The sequence below is a fragment of the Leopardus geoffroyi genome, chromosome D1 (genome assembly GCF_018350155.1).
Source record: "Leopardus geoffroyi isolate Oge1 chromosome D1, O.geoffroyi_Oge1_pat1.0, whole genome shotgun sequence".
Lineage (NCBI taxonomy): Eukaryota > Metazoa > Chordata > Mammalia > Carnivora > Felidae > Leopardus > Leopardus geoffroyi.
In genome coordinates, this window is record NC_059329.1 from 81125972 (window position 1) to 81139513 (window position 13542).

At 36.4% G+C, this 13542-nt stretch overlaps 1 long non-coding RNA gene across 1 annotated transcript; it reads right to left on the bottom strand.

Moving 5' to 3' along the window:
• Positions 1 to 246: 246 nt before the first annotated feature.
• Positions 247 to 13237, bottom strand: LOC123602598. The gene is made up of 3 exons (XR_006714520.1): positions 13132 to 13237; positions 3816 to 3819; positions 247 to 366 (listed from the first exon to the last, which is right to left on the bottom strand). It is a non-coding gene; the product is annotated as an uncharacterized LOC123602598 (long non-coding RNA).
• Between the last annotated feature and the right edge of the window lie 305 nt (positions 13238 to 13542).

A 13542-nucleotide genomic window follows, 5' to 3' on the forward strand; every position in this document is an offset into this window, starting at 1 on the left:
CTCTTATTTATTTCATTAGGGCTATTTGGCCACTTTTTGAGACCAGAGTAAATATCTTTAACTTTCAAACTCAACATCTATATGTCCAGAATATGCCTAGCATTATGGAATTTACCCAATATGTTTATTGGAAAATTAAAGGACCTGCCTCAAGAAAGACTTATAATTTAAAAGATTATTCAAGGTCACTAGAAAACTAGATGGATAATTTTTTAAAAAATTAAGTTGTGTTTGTCTTACCTGAATCCAGCCAATCATAAGAGTAGGTTAAAGCAATATTTATGAAAGAAGCACATGACTTGAACTCCTTCCCTAGGATACAGCTGCCTTTCTTCTGTTCCTTGACCACAGGCTGCATCTCATACGCTGTTTCACAGATGAGTATCAATGGCAAAAGAGAAACCAGAAGCACTTTGATCATTTAGTTTGCCTACATTCATAACTACAACTCTAATACCTGTTCTACTGTTAAATATTCTTTCCAATTTATAAGCTAAGTGTTAAGCATTGCCAAATACTGGGAATCAGTAATTAAAAAAATGACTCATTAGACCCATTCCATAGATGAGGAAAATGAAATACAGAGAGATTAAGTGATTAATCTACACAATACTTGGGTGGTAGTTTGAAATGGCATTCTCCTTCATCTTCCTCCTAGTCTATTGCTACTTCTACAGTATCACAGATTTTTATAGTTGTGCTCTGAATATATCAATCCTACCCTATGAAGAGACTTAAAATCTAATTAGAAAAAAATGCATTATTATTGTGTACCTTGGTTTTTAGTACACTCAAACTCCCTAAAAATCCACTGTACATTTTAATCATTGTGATTTACTGACACACAGTATTGAATAACATAAAATACTCAGTTTCTGAAGAAAGCCAACACTCCCCCAGATAATAGTGCCTTCTACGTAGCTCTTCTTTTTTCATCAAGAGCCATGGCAAAATGGAAAGATTAAAATCTAACCACAAATGCTGGATCTGAAGAAAAGAGAAAAAAAAGATACATAAAAAAGTACTGGTTCTTATAAAAAAGAAGCTTCAGATAAAATCAAGATTAAGTTGGTAAATTCAGGGTTGACCTATATCATTTGTACAATGTGCCATATGTTATGTATTGAAATAAGAAAAATTTTGTTAAATAGATTTAATGTGAGTCCTTGAGATAACATAAGAACTTCTCAAAAAGATAGAAATAAAGTACATGTGGAGGTTAAAACAATTAACTTTTAGTCTGAGCATATGGCATCAGACACGTGGCTTTTGGTAGAACTGTACTTTAGAGAAAATTCACAAACCTTTGCACCTATTTCTGCATTTATGATTATGGGAGTTCCCTAGCGTTTTAGACATATGCCTTATGAATATAAAGCATCTACTCATTAAGAAAAATAAATGAAAGCAAAGGTAAGAATAGTCATGACAGACTAGAAATTAGGAATTTTCAGTTCTTTGTGGAATATTCAAGGAAAGCTATAGCATAAGTATGTTTTGTTCCTGTATTCATTAAATACATCTTATTGAATTGATACTGTTTAGCAGGAATTATACTAGGCACTAGTGTAAAGCATGAACCAAAGACCCACCTTGTGCACATGATAATTTCTGGAAAGCATACTACTTTTGTCATCATTTGGTTAACATCTACATTCCTTGTTATTTATTATTAAGTTGGAGTTCTAAAGACAAGAATCTTCTCTCTTTCTCCATATATGTACCACACAGTGCATTGCACAAATAGTCACTCATTAACTATAAGTACCAGGAATGAAAGTCTTTGCTCTCCACCATGCCTGAGAGTAGAGGCCATGTTTCCTTCATCTTTAAATTAAGTACATATTTATTCCATAATTGCATATTTGTGCAACGTCTCAGACTTAGAAGGTGCTCAACAAATTCTGTGAATTTATAAATAATATACTGTAAATATTTTGGAATTTGTACTTCATCCTACAATTTTTCATCCTTCTCTCCATTTTTCTATGATGAAGAGTTTGCTTTTGCGTTAAGATTTAAAACATGCCATGTAAGTAATTTCATGAGTAACATAAATGGCTATCTTGCTGCATCGTGTGGTGTGCCAGAGCCAGTATGTAACAATGACCAGCTAGGTGGTCGAGACTACTAGAAGGTACAGGCATCCTGGAGCTGATCCTTCCAGGGAAGACTTGCTAGATGACAAAGAGACTTGCTGACAAGTGTAGGAAAACCACACCTGGCCTTTATAAGCTGTTACGAGGACTTCCAAATGCCATTGTGTTTAGCAGCTACGCCAAGAACAATCCACTGGAATGAAAAGACCCTTTCTCTTGCTATGGCCTTTCAGTTCCTCCAGAGTTATTTCCTGACAAAGCTTAATACCAAGCCAACGTGCAAAGGAGGGATATTTTCAATGTCCGAGTCTAATAATACAAAACAAGGCATAGAACTATAGATTTGTACCTGAGAGACAATACATTCGCAACTGGCAGAAAGTATTTTGACAGACTTAGAAGTCTCACCTCCAGGGTAGGTGATGAAACCTATGGCTGAAGCAACCATCTTTACTCTTACAACCAGTCTTGCTGGACAATGCTACTCTTGATGCTTTCATATTACGTAGATACTCTTGTTTTTGGATGACTATTGAATATCCTTGATGTTTATGCTATAGAATCTCAACCTATCTGTGCTGATAAAATATTCTAGCCCTTTGTTTTTAATAACAGATGTAGAATTCACTGGATTCACCACAATGCCAAACCACAATTTGTTTTCCATTAAAAAAAACAATGGGGAATTAGACTGCTCTTTCAGCAGTCTTGGGTGACTGAGACTGTAGCTCAAGAATCCTTTAGGAGACAAGAGATGCCACACTGCAAAGTTTATTCATGAACTTGTAGTCCTTAACCATAATTATTTTAGAAATATTTCCAATGCTGTTACCATTCCTGTGAGAAAACTCAAGAAACTCTTCTGAAGGATTTTCTCTAGATTGCATTATCCCGATTGTTTGATGTAACGTATTTTCCAAACATTTTGGAAATAATTAGAAGTATATAATAGAGAAAAGGAGAGGTTGTGAGGAAGAAGAAATTGAAGGATGTGTATATAAATGATATATAAACATTTTTGCAAGGCATCTTTAAAAGAAATAGAGGAAGTTGAAATAAGGTATACTAAGCTAGGTGGAACTTCATTCCTGTTATGAACAGGCATTAGACCTGTCATATATGGGTTTATCAAAGTAAATTGATTAATTTATACATTCATCACATATTTGCTTTTTGGTTTTGTTTGTTTTAGTTTCCATGTGATCCAATTACAATTCAGACTACTCTTTATTATGCCTCATTTGACCTAGGTTCACTACATACATTATTTTAGTATCTTGACAACATGGTAAAAAATGTGAAAATAAGCCTGCATATTTCCATAATAGGCACACATAGTTGGCCACTGAAAAATTTAGTTAATATGGGAAATAGCATGATACTTGGAAGCACAGTGTATACATGGATTGATCAAATTGATATTTAACTCTTCCAGCACCAAAGGACAATGAAAAGAGTATATGTGGAGTCTGGAAGAAAGTTTTAGTTAAAAGTAGTTTTATGGTCTCTTAAAAATATGAGCTTTGACAGAATAATTAACTTTTCTCAGATTCAAATCCCTCTTATGTAAAGAACAAATAATGAGAATGTACTAAACCAAAAATTGTAAAGATTAAAGAAATTAATATATATTTCCTTTGTACTCCAAAAACATTAGTTCCCTGCTTATTGAATATATTTATGCTTCATATATAATAATTCCAGTGTTATCTAAACCTGACTGCTACCTCCCAGTCTTTTAGGCAAGCTGTTCTCTTTGCAGGAAAAACCCTTCACCTTTTCTGTTTCCCGACTCACTCCTTTTTATTTTTTGGTGCTCAGTCCAAACATCTCTTCCTCCAGAAAAACTTCCTATGACCCTGTATTTATTAACATATTCTCTCTCTGCAATCCCATAGCATGCTGTGCCTACTTCTGTTTATACATTTTTTGTTGTTTATACATTAATCACTGACATAACTTCTGTCATATCTTCTAAACTATTCCTTCTTGGTAGTTAACATTTTACACTAATTTATACCCCATGACAACTACAAGGACAGCTATTTTTTCAAACATATAATATATAATGTTTCCAATTCTACTTAAAAGTACATTTATTAATTTTTTAGAAACCAAATTGTCCACACATTGAGTTCTTTTCCACTGAAGGATAAGGGGAACTGGAATGTATGCAACCCCTAATCTAAGCCCCTGAAAGCCTTTGCTTCTGCTCCTGTACTGCCATCTTCTGACACCATCTGTGTTTGCTGCTGGGGGCATTTGTCTCCTCTGAGCCTCTTTTCTTCATTGGCTGGAAACCTAGGCAGCACCGAGGAATCTAGCAATGTCTTTGTTATTGGGAGTGATGTTATGTTTTAGTTTCACCTGAAACTCAAGACTTCCTGAGTTTCTAATTCATTTCCTGAATGGAAAAGGCTAGGTGACTGTCAAAATTTATCACAGGGTATTGCAGCAGGACCAAAGTTATTAAAATGAAAATCTGCTGCATTTATTCCCTTGACAAGTTTGTAGGTGCTGTCCTAAATCAGAGGGCATAGATTATAGTCCATTTTGAACTTTAAAAAGTTACTAGTCTTTAGGGGCGCCTGGGTGGCTCAGCCGGTTGAGCGTCCGACTTCAGCTCAGGTCATGATCTCATGGTCTGTGAGTTCTAGCCCCCATCTGGCTCTGTTGATGGCTCAGAGCCTGGAGCCTGCTTCCGATTCTGTGTGTGTCTCTCCCTCTGCCCCTCCCCCACTCATGTTCTGTCTCTCTCTCTCTCTCTCTCTCTCTCTTTCTCTCTCTCTGTCAAAAATAATAAACATTAAAAAAACTTTTTAAAAAGTTACTAGTCTCACATCTATAAAATGATAATATTGGAAGTAATTGCCATCAGTGACTTTCACAGGCATCAAAGTTTTAGGATTCTCTTTCATTTTACGGTATATTTCATTCTAACTTACATAGAACAGTCCACATGATACATAGATGTTACTTTATGAATAAATACTGATGGCAAAACATGGTCACATGGCTAATTTTATGCACACTTTAAATAAAGCTGTGAAGTAAGCAAGGACGCTAATGCCTTTTGCATTTTACAGTTGAAAGAACTTGCACATGGAATCAAGGCTAAAAACAAATTCTGGCTGTAAGCCCTGGGTATTTCCTTTGTTAAATTACTTTCATCCATGAAGACTACATAAAAAATATACAAAGATAAATTTTTACAAAAAATGGTAGAACTTATGTATATATGAGAAAAGATATGATTTTGAGTCCATTTCAAAAGACAAGGAAGTAAAATATTTCTTTAATTAAAAATGATTTACTAGAGGAATGAATATATATACAAATCACTTCCAGTTCTATCTCACTATAGAGAAAAATAGTAGTAACATTTCCTAAGGGAAGAAGATGCAGAATGTGTGATATATAAATCAGATAATTCCTTATTATGAATTACTTGTACAGAAATCAAGGGAAATTGATGATCAGTACCCATTATAATTAATTAAAACTAAGTTAATAAAGGAACAACAGGGTATATTGGAAACCAGTTATTGAACTTTCAAATTCCAAATATTTTATTCATTTCCTGAAAGAAAACTGATTTTCAGATAACTGAAAGATCTCAATTGCACTGCTTGGTAATAAAACAGTAGATGTTCCTGTTTTGTTTCAACCATACAGTTTCCTTAGTGTGTAGGGTCAATGAATATAATTTATTTCTGTATGATTAAACATAATGAAAGGTCTCGGAGATGCTGGCACAAAATACCTTTCATAAAACAAAAACAAAAACAAAAACGGGGAAAGTAGGATTCACATAGCAGTCACTGTTCCATAGATATTCTGAAATATATCTGGCTACCACTCGCCAATCTGTTCATTAGGGTGCCCTCCTACTCTGGCGTGATTCTCCACGGGTTTTGGCTCTAGTCCCTTGGCTATTGGTTCTGTCCTCTGATTCACCCTTCCTTTTTCATTAGAAATTACCAGTGTTTACTGGTAGGTAGTTTCCTCATTCAGCTTTCTAAATGTGTTAAATTAAGGGCCCAAAGACCTCTTTAATTTCTAATGGTTTCTGTACTTTTAGTACTAACTTACAGAATATCTATCAGCACCTAGCACCTTTTAAAATTTTGTAAGAATTCTACCAATCTAATTTGGATCTCCTGGCTTAAACAAAAGTCACAACCACAAATCTTATTAAGACACATCCTTCTCTACATTGGCTTCCCAGTGCTGCTGCTATGAGACAACATCCTTACGATTCTTAAAAGCTTTATCATTTAACAGAGTGGATGTGATTGGCATGCAAAATCATCTTTAGAGAATACTTTTCTGTCTAAATGTTTCTATGAATGATTGCCTAATATCTTTCTGATGTCTATAAAACCAAAACAGTACAAAACAGTACAAAACAAAACAAAACAAAACAAAAACACACACACACACATACATACACACAAAAGTTAGAATAGTTTTGCCTTGGATTCAGTTTTTGTCCTGAAACCCTTCTGCTTTTGAGAGATACTGAGAATGGGAATCTTTAATTCTGGTACTCAGCATGTCCTTCTTTCATTTTATTTAAGAGTTAATTCCTGGGGCACTGGGATGGCTCAGTCAGTTAAGTGTGACTCTTGATTTCGGCTCAGGTCATGATCTCAGGGTTCATGAGTTCAAGCTCTGTGACAGGCTCAACACTGACAGCAAAGATTCTGCTTGGGATTCTCTCTCTCTCTCTCTCTCTCTCTCTCTCTCTCTCTCTCTCTCCTCCTCCCCCTCTCATATGCATGCACATTCTCTCTCTCTCTCTCTCAAAATAAATAAATAAACTTAAAAAAAAGAGCTCATTCTTTAGCACATCCTTCTCTTCTCACATCTTATCATTAACAGCAGGAGGAAGTTAGATAGCACTTTCAATTATCCTACCTAGTAATCTCTTTAGCTAGATCACCAGATCCATTAGGGATATTTCCTATTTTCCATGTTACTCCAAAAATGTTGCCAAATGTCTGCCATTAAAGAACAAAGATCCCATTTCCTCCAGCTTTATAATATTTTCCTCTCTTTTAAGCACAAGGTCATTTAAGCTTTCAATATTACTTGCCTTGATGCTCATTAGGCTTCCCCACTCTCCTTGAGGCTTTTCAGATTTCTACCCGCCACTCAGTCCCAAAGCCAAAGTCATGTTATGGTAGCACAAAGTCCTAGGTACTAAAATCTGTTTGAATTATCATTTGCTACATATCACCTCAAATATTGCATATACTGGATTTCAGAGTCTTCCTTGGTCTCGTTGTCAGGCAGAGATGGAGTATGTGCTCTGTAATCAACATATCAATGATTCTGGCCAGTATAGTTACCACGATATCTGCTTCTTGGTTTTCAGATATGAAGAACCCACATGACCATGACTCTATTCCTTTAGTAATTCCTTAGGTACTAAAACTTCAAACTCACTAAACCTAAGACTGTAGGGGACTGGAATAAAGACAATCTTGGTTCAGGTCTTATACTTCTGGTCTGAGCTCTGCTAGCATCTAGCTCTCAGAGGTCACTGTAGGAGTAGATCCTTGCTAGCCAAGAAGGAATTGGGGAATTGGGAATTCAAAATTCTCAGCCTTGGGGCGCCTAGGTGGCTCAGTTGGTTGAGTGTCCGGCTTCAGCTCAGGTCATGATCTCGCAGTCTGTGAGTTCGAGCCCCGTGTCAGGCTCTGTGCTGACAGCTCAGAGCCTGGAGCCTGCTTCGAATTCTGTGTTCCCCTCTCTCTCTGCCCCTCCCCCACTCACTCTCTGTCTCTCTGTCTCAGAAATAAACATTAAAAAAAATTTAAAAAAAAACAAAAAAACAAAAAAAACAAAATTCTCAGCCTTGTGTGTCCTAACCAAATGTCCTCATTCCATGCCTCAGAGTCTCACTCTGTCTTGCTAGTGTCATTACTTTATTGCAGGAGTCAGCAAACTTCTGTAAAGAGTCATATATTAAATATTTTAGGTTTTTCTGGTCTGTGCTCTCTATTGAAACTGCTCAATTCCACCATTCGAAAGCATGAATTGACAATATGCAAACAAATGGTTATGGTTATATTCCAGTAAAACAAAATGAAACAAAACAAAAAAATGTTTAATAAAAGCTGTTGGTGCATCAGATTTGGGCAGTGGTTTGCCTACTTCTGTGTTAGTGTAATGGATGTGTTAGGCTGAGTATTTAACAGGTGTTGAATCTAAAAACTTATATTCTGGCCTTGGGATTGATTTTCAACCATATATACTGTTAGAGATAAGGCACTTTTTTTTTTTTTTTTTTTTAATTTTTTTTTTTCAACGTTTATTTATTTTTGGGACAGAGAGAGACAGAGCATGAACAAGGGAGGGGCAGAGAGAGAGGGAGACACAGAATCGGAAACAGGCTCCAGGCTCCGAGCCGTCAGCACAGAGCCCGACGCGGGGCTCGAACTCACGGACCGCGAGATCGTGACCTGGCTGAAGTCGGACGCTTAACCGACTGCGCCACCCAGGCGCCCCGATAAGGCACTTTTAAAAATTGCTATATAGGGGCGCCTGGATGGCTCAGTCGGTTAAGCGTCCGACTTCCGCTCAAGTCACGATCTCTCAGTCTGTGGGTTCGAGCCCCGCATCAGGCTCTGGGCTGATGGCTCAGAGCCTGGAGCCTGCTTCCGATTCTGTCTTCCTCTCTCTCTGTCCCTCCCCCATTCATGCTCTGTCTCTCTCTGTCTCAAAAATAAATAAACGTTTAAAAAAAAAATTAAAAATTGCTATATAGGCCATCCAATTTTCCTCTTGTGCTCTCATTTGGACATTGAAAGCTCTCTGCCTGTTCTTTTCTTGATGTACATACTCTAGTTTTGTTAAAAACTGCAACACATGTTTCATTTGCTTTTAATCATCATTATTAACCATAGCAACTAGGTGCTATAGACAGTTAATTTCTCAAAACCTTGCCTGCCACCTATAGTACATTCATGACTGGCTATATAATTGATGGAGTCCAGTGCAAAATAAAAATGCTGATTCACATTGGCTCAGGCATGGGGAATCTGTGTATGGGTGTATCAGTAAGGTTTCCAGCAGGAATAGAGACTGCCCACTCAAAAATGGCCATTAAATAAATTCAAGGAAAAGACTGCAATGTTTTGGGACAGAGTTAAGTAAAAGTTACAAGGGAGGGTTAAGCACTCTGAAGAAAGCTGAACTAGGAAAGAGCACCACTTTTAAGTCAGAGGGACAAAGACAGCTGTCTTCAGAGAGAAACTTTAGTGGTATAAACATCAACAAAAGCTGCAGCCTTCAGTGGAGGAATTCGTCCACTGCCAACCTCATACCAGGGAGGAGAAAGTTGGCAGAATAGCGATCTCTACCTCTCTTCCCTCTACCCTTTAGTCTCCCACTGGTGCCTCCCATTTGCTAACCGAAGCAATCCAAAAGCTAGAGTTCTTAAGGATCATACTTTTGAGACACAGAACAACATAGAGTGGGTTGTAAAACAGAAATAACAGACCAAACAGAAGACACAAGGCAAGTCATTTTTCACTTATGTGCCTACTGTTGTATACATAGCAGAGCTGTATACAATATGCAAACAAATGGTTATGGTTATGATGATTATATATACATATATATATATGTGTGTATATATATACATATATATATATATATATTCCAGTACTATCCAACCACTACTAAAAATATAAAATAATAATAATAATAATCTGTGGATTAAGTATGCTGAAATTTGAGATTTGTTGTCATGCCAACAAATCCTCAATGATTTTCATATTCTAGCAATTAACACTTAAGAATCTTTAACTGGGAACTAACTGTTAAACTAGCCCACAATTCATATGCATCGTAATGGGGTTGATTTGAAGGAAAAATAAGCTTTGGAGTCATTTGTCAGGAATAGTTTTTTTGTTATTTCCTTCTTACAATAACAATATTATTGGTAGCATCATTAGTAATAGATTAGGCACTAAATTGTATCAATTCACAGAAATTTTCATGACAGCAATTTGAAATGGATTGTCAGAAATCATGCTCCACATATTCTCGTAGTATGCCAGAATCTTTCCACAATTACTTGGACTACAATAAAATAAGGAAAAAAATGGAAGACATTTGGAGGACAAAACACCTCACAAAAAAATACAGATTGTGATTACTTAGAATATTTATCATACTCAAAGACAATCTCAAGAATGATTGTATATTCTAATACCATGAATGTGAATCAATTTACTCAGCATTCACTGAGTGTCCAACACTGTTCTGGTCTGCTTGAAGTACAGAGAAACAGTTACATATTTCTGCTCAAAAGCTGATTAACTACCTTTCAAATTGTTTAGAAAAATAATCACTTCTTCATCAGTCAGGGTTCCTATTTGAAAACAACAGGAGCCACCTCAGTTCAAGTAGAAAAACAATTTATAAGACAGCATCACAAAATCTCAGAGATGAAGTATTAAGTTTATAAGCTATCCACCTAAAGAAACAATAAAACTACACTGCTGGAACTGGGCAATGGACACCTAAACCTCAGTTGCTCACCCCCAAATCTTTATGTTTTAGTCATCAACATCACTAGAAAAAATGGATTTCTCAATTTATTGGGTTCTTCACATTGGTTTCTCTTGAATCAAGGTCAAACACTGGGGTCTTTGATGGGTGGATCTAGGTTTTTGTGTCTGCTTTTCTAACTGCAAGAAAGACTGAAAAAATGATGGTCTGGCTTCTTTCTTAAAAGTTGGGAATGGTACACAAATAAAATTATGGCAAATACTAAGACATTGGAAAGTCATTACAAAAAGCTTCTGCATGATAAAATAACATGGGCTAGGTTTACTTCCATATGAAAAAACCAGGAAACAGGACACTATGTGTTAAATAATTATTATAAACTTTAAATAATATACTTCTAAATAACTCATAGTTCCAAGAGAATTCCATAAGGAAAATTACAAACTATTATGAACTAAATAAAAATGAAAGAACAATAACCCACAATTTACATCTACATCTAACATAGTTCTTATAGAGAAATTGATAGATTAAATGTTTCTATCAAATAAGAGGAAAGGTCCAAAATCAATGCTCCAGGCTTTTACCTCTTAAAAAAAGCTAGAAAAGCAAGAGTAAATTAAACCCAAAGAAAATTGGGGGGAAAACAAAGAAGTGAAAAGAAGAAAATTAAAAAAATATAGGAAATGGATTTTAAAAAAATGGCAAAAATCATTAAAAATTAAAGCAGTTATTCTGAAAAGATCAGTAAATTGGGTTTGTAATTAAACTCTTTCCAAAGAAAACATTCCAGGCCCAGATGGCCTCTTTGGTCCAATCCATCAGACATTTAAGAAAGGAGAATTATCAATCCTTCTCTAAACCTTTTAGAAAAACAAGGAACATATCCAAACTCATCTTATGTGGCTAGCATTATGATACCCAAACCAGACCAAGATATTTCAAGAAGAGAACACTAAAGGCTGATATTCATCGTTAATATACAGAGAACAGTCTTAACTAAAGGTTAGCAAACGGAATCCAGTGATAGATAGATAAATAGATGATAGATAGATAGATAGATAGATAATACATTGGGACCTAGTGAGTTTTACCAGAACCAAAACGTTGATTTACCAATTAAAAATGAATGTGTATAATTCACATTAACAGAATAAAGGAGAAAAAAACATGATTTTTATCACCTTAATACATATAGAAAACATTTACTAAAATCAATACCCATTTATAATAAAAATTCGCAAAAAGCTAACACCAGAGATAGTTTCCTCTACCTGTTATGAGGCATGTATCAAAATAAAATATAACTTCATACTTCATGGTGAATGCTTTCTCCTCTATGATCAGAAACAACAAGATGTCCACTCACCTGTTGTAGTCAACATTGTATGAGAAATGATAGCCAAAGAAGAAATAACTGTCAGAGGTTTAGGGGAAGGGAATGATGAACAGACAGCAGGCAGGGGATTTTTCAGATAGTGGAAATATTCTGTATGATACTGTAATGGTGGATACAAAACCATGGAAGGTATGATGCACAGAAATTGTAACAAATGCAGCACTCTGATGCAAGAGGTTAATAACTGGACAAAGTGTGTAATGGTGCGGGATGAGGGAGTATATGGGAGTTTTCTGTATGTTCTGCTCAATTTTTCAGTACACCAAAAACTACTCTAAAAATAAAGTATATTAATATGTAACATAAATATACATATGAATATAAAAACGTATAAATACACGTGTAAGTATATAAATATATACAACTATTAAAATGTTATATTTTTAAAGGGGTAAAGGATATTGCTTCCTACTATTCACATTTTCAAAATTGTAAGTTAGGGGAAATACTTGGGAATATACGAAGAAATCTGTAAAATAACATTTAAGAAGACAAAGTAAAATATGAATAAATTAAAAAGGGAGTTATGGTCTTGGAAATATCGAATCCTTTCATATCCCTGCTTAAAATCGTCACTAGCTTCCCACTGCTCCTAGAATAAAGACAAAACTGTTTAACAAAATGGATGTGGCCCAGCGTAGCCCTGAGCAACCCCCTGCCTCTTTGTCGTCACGGCTGTACACTGACAGACTTCCCAACACTACCATCTCTACTCTCTGGAATCCAGTTATACCTAACTACATCCTAACACACTGGAAGGTAATGACTCTCCCAAACTTCTCTCTCCTGCCGACATTTGCACGTGCTGCTGCCTCAAGCTGGCTAAGAGAGGCTGAGAAAGAGATTTTCATGCTCTGTGCTCGTAACTGTTCCCTTGTAACCCCTCTTGCGAATTTTCTTTGTTCCCCAAGTCTGGGTGATGCGTTTTCTTAGCATCCTGTCTTCTCCAAAGTTCTATAAACCTAAGAAACGGATCCGTTTTTCATCCTCAGACTCCGGCACTGAAGTCTAACACGCACTATTTACATATTCAATAAACAGACCAAATTTTCCATTTTCTTATATCTGAAATAAAAGGAGTAAGATTAGATAATATATTGGCATTACCATGGATTGAATAATGCCAAAGCGAGGAAAAACCTTTTTCTTTGCTCTCCTCTGGTCTGAGTATCTGACGCCCTCTTGAATCTGGAGATGAGAAACTATAGTTCCCATGACCCCTCCGCATGTCACGTGGCCAGCTCAGCCTACCCACAAGCAATCTGGACTCCATTTCCCAACATGCCCCGGGATATGAGCCTCTACAGCACTGCCCCCACTCTTCACACCCCACCCCCCACCCCGCCAGCGGTCTGTTCCACTCATTGTTTCGGAGATAGCCAAGCAGGCTGAGTGGCGGCAGATGTGAGAGGGTGGTGTATCGGTCGTTTGTTCTCTGTGGCCTGACGCGTTTGTGGTCTGTGGTCTGTGCTGGGGCTGCATGGACCCAAGGACCATAGATCTGATCCAGGCTGCCAT